The sequence below is a fragment of the Mus caroli genome, unplaced genomic scaffold, assembly GCF_978045245.1.
Source record: "Mus caroli unplaced genomic scaffold, Mus_caroli_1 scaffold_18, whole genome shotgun sequence".
In the NCBI taxonomy this organism is placed as follows: Eukaryota; Metazoa; Chordata; class Mammalia; order Rodentia; family Muridae; genus Mus; species Mus caroli.
Genome location: NW_028227273.1, coordinates 60,762,333 through 60,768,780, shown reverse-complemented (window position 1 = coordinate 60,768,780; position 6,448 = coordinate 60,762,333). Strand labels below are relative to the sequence as shown.

Genomic DNA, 6,448 nt, shown 5'->3' with positions numbered 1-6,448 from the left:
AGGTTTTACAAAGAAAGATAATAATCCTGATGCTGCTTTTAACTTTCGGCCCCTGCATTTTGATCTGCTTGCTGGCCTTTATAAGTACAGTTCAGATTATGATGTTAAGACAACAGTATCAAGAGTTGGGCCAGAATGAGTTATGATTTCATGATTGAAATACAAGAAAAAAGAGGGGAACGTGGGAATGTGTAACCTTAGAGAACATAAGATGACTACTGAAAGACCTTGCTAGAATTGCATGCTGGGGATCTTCTGCTAGAAGGTTGTGGCAAACACTCCCTTCCTGGAGTGACCCAGCAAAAAAAGCTTTACCCGAAAGCCCTGAAGGCAAGGCAGTTGCAGATAATGACCAAGAATGTTTCAGTCCCCTCTTGTGGTGACTAAGACCTCACCTCACGCTCACTGCTGCTTAGGGAAGGTCTTGAAACACTTGTTGCCTTCCTGGGAGAGGCTAATTACCATTTCTAAAGGGGGGGGGGGACTGTAAAGGCCAGCTTGGCCCAACAATGGGCTTAAACCAACTCCTGTTGTTACCAAGGCCTACCCTTAAACTGTATAAAAAGTGTGCGTTGGACTGGTAAGATGGCTCAGTGGTTAAGACACCGACTGCTCTTCCGAAGGTCCTGAGTTCAAATCCCAGCAACCGCGTGGTGGCTCACAACCATCTGTAACGAAATCTGATGCCCTCTTCTGGAGTATCTGAGGACAGCTACAGTGTACTTACATTAAATAAATAAATAAAATAAAATGTCCAATATCTTTTTTTTTTTTTTTTAAGTGTGTGTTTAGGAGATTCGGGGTTGCCTCTGCCCCATTGCAGGATGGCTCTGGCATGCCAGATCAATAAACTTCTTGCTTGTTGCATTGATCTCCATCTCTGTGTTTCTGTGAGTGGGACATCCTGGACGTAAGGCTCTTCAGGTCTTCCACTCTCTACTGCATCATGAACTTATTTTCTGGTTATGTATAGCCCATTAAATTCTGCCTTTAATTTTAATATTTTAACCACTCTCTTAATACTGTCTTAAAGAATTGAGTGCAATAATGAGTTGTATATTAATGCTAAAAAAAACTAAGAAATGAGGCTGGAGAGATGATTCAGTGGTTAAAGGTGCTGCTGCTCTTACAGAGGACCTGTGTTCTGTTCCCATGACCCTTAGCCAGCTTACAACCTCTGATAACTTCAGTTCTCGGGCATCAAACATCCTCTTCTAGTCTCTGCAGGCACCAGACATGCACATGGTACACATGTAAACAGCAGGAAAACACTCATACAAATAAAATAAAATTAAAACATCTTTTTAAAAAATAGCTAAGAATCCTGATGTTGTAGCATATGTCTTAAAATGTAACACTGGAGAGACAGAGAAAAGCACATTGCTGTGAGTTTGAGGCCATACTGGTCTACAGAGTGAGTTCCAGGACAGCCAAGGCTATCTAGAGAGAACACATCTCAAAACAAAATAAACAAGCAAACAAAGCATTAAAATAGCTAAGAAAAGCAACTTTATAGTGGATTTGGTGATTCCAAACATCTCAGTGCACAGTTGACGGGCTCCATTTCTTTGAGCCAATGATAAGGCAGAACATCACAGCCATGAGAATTAGTTTAGGAGAAGAATGTGCACTCCATGGAAGTTGATAAATAGAGACCAAAGTGCTTGATAAAAAATATACAACTCAGAGTCATGGTACACTACTCCCAAATAAACCCTGGGGCCTGCACTTCCCAACCACTTTCATGAGTCAGTTTACTTACGAATCTAACAGTGAAGAACTGAAATTATAAAATCAGAGTAGTCGTAGCCCAAGAGACTCCCTTTAACCTTCAGCATTGGACACAAGCCTTGGTGTGTGACTCTTTAGGAGACATGCCATATCCAAACAAAAATACAGAGGTTTCCATTTATTTATATTAGGCAAGATATCATTTTTTTGTTCCAAAGATTTTAATCATTCAACAGACACGCCAGATTTCATAAAACAACCTTATGATTGACTAGTGACATGTGTGTTGGGGAAATAATAAAATTTGCAGCATATTCTTGATCAAAACTGTTTGGTAACAATGGGATTCTAATACATTTATTTTGGTGAAGTCTATCCCAGAAGAAATTCCTAGGCCTAAGCAAAATTCAAATTAGGATCTCAAGTATTTGTAAGAATATACAGTCTCAAGACACATATTGGTTGATCGTTTGCTTATATTTTATTGTTGTGGTCCTTTTGTTTGTTTTCTTCATCTTGAATTTATTTAAAGCAGTAAATCTCCTTTATTTCCAAGTTACATGCAGCACTGAGATATAAAAGACAGAGGCAAGTTTTAGTAAAAGAGGATCTTGACCTGCTTGATCTCTTCTGGGGCCCAATAACACCCTAGAATGCATTTCTAAGAAACTCTACAACTCTATAGAACTTCCCATTAAAAACATAACCCTATTAAATTTCAGTTAAATAGCATATTTTTACTAAACTATTTATTTACTTAAGTATCAAGCAACAGAAAAGCTGAAGTTGGAGGACATGGATTTAAGTTTTAGCTTCTCTGTTTATTGGCTGCCTTTTCCTGGACTAGTGAGAGTGAGCTTCATGTTGTTCACCTCCTGTGCCAGCTTTGTAGCTGCTGTAGCCCAGTCTATCTCAATGGAGCCAACTCTATTACCCTCAGGCACAGAATGGTCCTGCTTTGGTAGTGTTGGGATCTCATCTGCCCTAGGAATCCTTGGGGCATTATCTGATATCTTCCTTTTCTTTGGTAGAACTCTCAAAGCAGGGTTGTTGTCATCGTCGTCATCATCATCATTGTCGTCATCAGATTCCAGGGATAAGATATACTTAGCTTCCTTGAAGCATGCTCCTAAGCTATCCTGTTCATCTACACAAGCATTTTCCTCCTCACTTTCATTTCTCCAGTATGCTAGCCTCTTGATGGGCCATTTCCTTGGGGTACGCTGAGAAACAGGACTGTCAGACACTGTGCCCAAGACACTGCTAGGGCTTTTGTTGCCTTGGGCTTGTCCCCCACTCCAAAATGCCTGAAGGCTGGAGGGAGCTTGTGAAGGAGGAGAAGACTGCAAATCAGACATGCACACAGTGTCCTGGATATCCTTCTTATTGCTGGAAGAGTCTGGGTCATCAGTGAGGACAACACAGCCAGGTCCACCCAACTGTTTCCTGGCCTTTAGTGGATCAATAGTTCTACCAAATTCACTTCCATTCTTAAACTTGCCTTCAACCCCTTCCACCATTTCCTTATCTATTTTATAGTTCTCTACAATGGTGATCTCAGTTTCCCCTGACTCATGACTTTGGTTTTGGTCAGAGCGAAGCTTCACATAGGGGAAACGTAGAGGAATTTTTGGTCTTACTACCAGACTCACTTTCTCTTTACCTAATCCCTTTTCAATCTGTAGCTCATCATTTAAATCCAAGTCAAATGTGTCTACCATCACTTGTTCTTTCATCAACCTTGATGTATCTTTCTTCTTTGTGATTTTGGCTTGCCAACATTTGGACAAGCTCTTTTCCCTCTTCGTACTGCCATTAGCCATCAACAGAGGCACCAGGCTCTCATTCCCATCGAAGACTTTGTCATGTTTTGAGTTATCATCTGAATCATTCAAACAAGTACTAGTGATGTTAAACTCTACGTTTTGAAGAGAGCCTACCTTCCATTGTTGATCATTATTTAGATCCATGAAATTACAGCTATGTTGATAATTAGGCCCCAGAGCTGAACTCTCCTTGCTCATTTGTTCTTCCTTCTTAAAGGTGTCTTTATACTTTGGGCTTTTCTTTTCTGAACCATTTTTGGAGGGCAGTGATAATTTAGACTTGGATACTGAAGTGGGATGAGCTGGCCTAGTTAAGGAAGAGGCATTGGTATGGAGCTGCTGTAGCCTAAAGGTAGAACTTGTCTTTGGGATGTTCTGTTGGAAGTTGTCTTCAACCAGACCAATTTCCCGAGCCAGATCTACCATGAGTTGTATGGTCTGCACTGTCTTTGGGATCTCATTATCATGGTCAGGCAGAACTTCTTTCCTTGTCCAGGCTTGAAAGGCCAAGTTTAGAGCTTTACCACCACGGACCAAGAAGGATGCAGGACATCTCCCATTCTCCCGTAAACCTTTAAAGATGTCCAGGATGTGTTTCCCCACATGCCAACAGATGGTCTCAAAGCTTGGAAACTTGAAGAGGTCTGTTGTACTCAGATGCTTCTCAATCTCATAGGCTTTGAGCTGCATTTCAATGTTTAAACTGTGTAAGAAGTTTCCCCCAAATGCTAGGCAATCCACCGGGGTCAGCACAGCATAGATCCATCCTGTAGGAATGAAAAGTGTCTGTCCTTGCTTCACAGAACACTTGTAACATCTGTCTACCTGGTCACCAAAGAATATTTCCTTTTGGTTAGAAGAGTTGCTCCAACACTCAAAACGAGTCAGGTTAGCATCTGTTGGGCGGATCAGGTAGAAGATCTTCTCACCCTTAACTACATGGTACCAGGCTGAAGTGCCACCGAATTCAATGTGAAAATCTGTATAGCTCTTCTGCATACTCATAAGGCAATACTTCTGTACATTGGGTCTCTCAAAGCCCAAATCTTCTGGCCATAAGTTTTCAACCCAGGAAAGCTTACGAACTATCTTGGGCATCTCTACTATATTAGAAAGCCCAGTATTAGAGAATTCCAAATTAATAACATTAAAGGTCTTTTCCCTCTTCCTGCTGTAATAATATTTCACAAAATCTCCCAACATCATCTTGCTGCTAGCCTGACAGGCCACATCAATCACATCAACCTCTCTGTCAGAACCAACATATTGTTCAACATCTCTGACAGTGAATGATGTCGGTGGAAGTGTCATCCCCAACCCATCCTTCTTCAAGACAAGGATAGGTATGCTGAAGCTACTTTCTAGCAGAAATTCTACTGTTAACTGACTTCCTGTGGGCTTCAAAATCACTTTGTCAGAGCTTTCAAAAATCCTACCCTGGATTTGGTGAATAGAGGTAGGGCTCCCAGTCATCAATGGCTTCCTCTTGAGAGCTTCATGCACTCTAGATGATCGATGCCAGTTTTTCATAATGGAAGGCCCAAATACGGCCTCACAGTCTGGGCAGTGGTAGATGTCAATGTCAACAGCGTTTTCTTCTTCAATCCCAACACAGCTACCATGAAACCAGTCCTGGCACAGGCCACACTCAATCATGAAGTGGTTCACATTATAAGGCTGTCGACAAAGACAATACACAGGCACCAAGGCCATCCTCACAGGTTTCAGAGCAGACCAAGGTTTGTGGTGTTAAAAGAGGGTGAGAACAACACCCTCCCTTCTTGATGGTGGATCACTGGGACCCAGACTTTAGAGTTTCTTTCACTGAGAGAGAACAGAGAAATAGTTCTATGGCCTGCTCTACCTTTGGGCCCTTCACAGGCCACTTTCTTTGACCCTGAGGTCAGGTGGTGACTTTCTTGTGTTTCCTATGATACCTGAAACCTCTCAGGAAGCTTCTGTAACCGCTCTGTCACTGGCCTCTTGCTTCTTGGGTTCTAGAATTCTCCATTCCTGTTATTATGATGCAAACTACAGCAGAAAGAATGAAGGAGCCACAGTCCTGGAGTTGGGGTCAGTAATGAGTATCATTATCTTCACACCTAAAATAAACCTCAATTTTGTGATTTTCATCATGACAGGGATTCTCTCACGTCCCTGATCTCTTTGAAACTGCTGTAAATAAACAAGAACAACAAAACCCTGATACTAAGCAAAGGCTTTTTGTTTTTTTTTTAATCACAGCTCCAAATATCAGGCATTTCTTCGAAGCAGCCACCTCAGACTGAGAAGAGCTCTCTTGCACCCCCATTTGACAGGAGATTTTATTTTGATTCTGTAACTCCTCAAACTTATGAGAGGCTCTTTATGCCTCCGTGACTGAAATAAGGCTTTTCGTACTCCAAACCTAAGAGGAATGTCTTTGATTGCAAACCCTACATGGATCTTCTCAGTCTCCAGGCTACAACTCCTCAACCCGGGGAAAAGAGTGAGCACTAGAGACTCATCTATTGAACAAGGCTTCAGGAAGCAGTGGCCCGAAGGGGCTGACCATGCCCCCCCACCCCCACCCCCAGAGACCGCACACTTTGAATTCTGGAATTGTCAAGTAAAGCTTGAAACATTGGCCACTTCTAGAATCACAAACTGTGTTGCTTTGTGCCTGTAGCCAGCGGGCATCTCGGGAGAGCCTTTAAGATGCAATCAATTACCTAGGGTTTTGTGGGAGGAAAGTAGGGACTTCAGACAGAAATATCAAGGATATAACACAAGCTGAAAGACCTGAGTTCAATCCCCAACCTCACGTAGTGGGGAGAGAGAAAAACTATCACAGCTTGTCTTCTGATTTCCACAATACTGAGGGAGAAACTCACACATTTAATTGATCAATT

At 42.0% G+C, this 6,448-nt stretch overlaps 1 pseudogene; it reads right to left on the bottom strand.

Moving 5' to 3' along the window:
- Positions 1-1,956: 1,956 nt before the first annotated feature.
- Positions 1,957-5,518, bottom strand: LOC110312360 (histone lysine demethylase PHF8 pseudogene; annotated as a pseudogene).
- Positions 5,519-6,448: the final 930 nt, after the last annotated feature.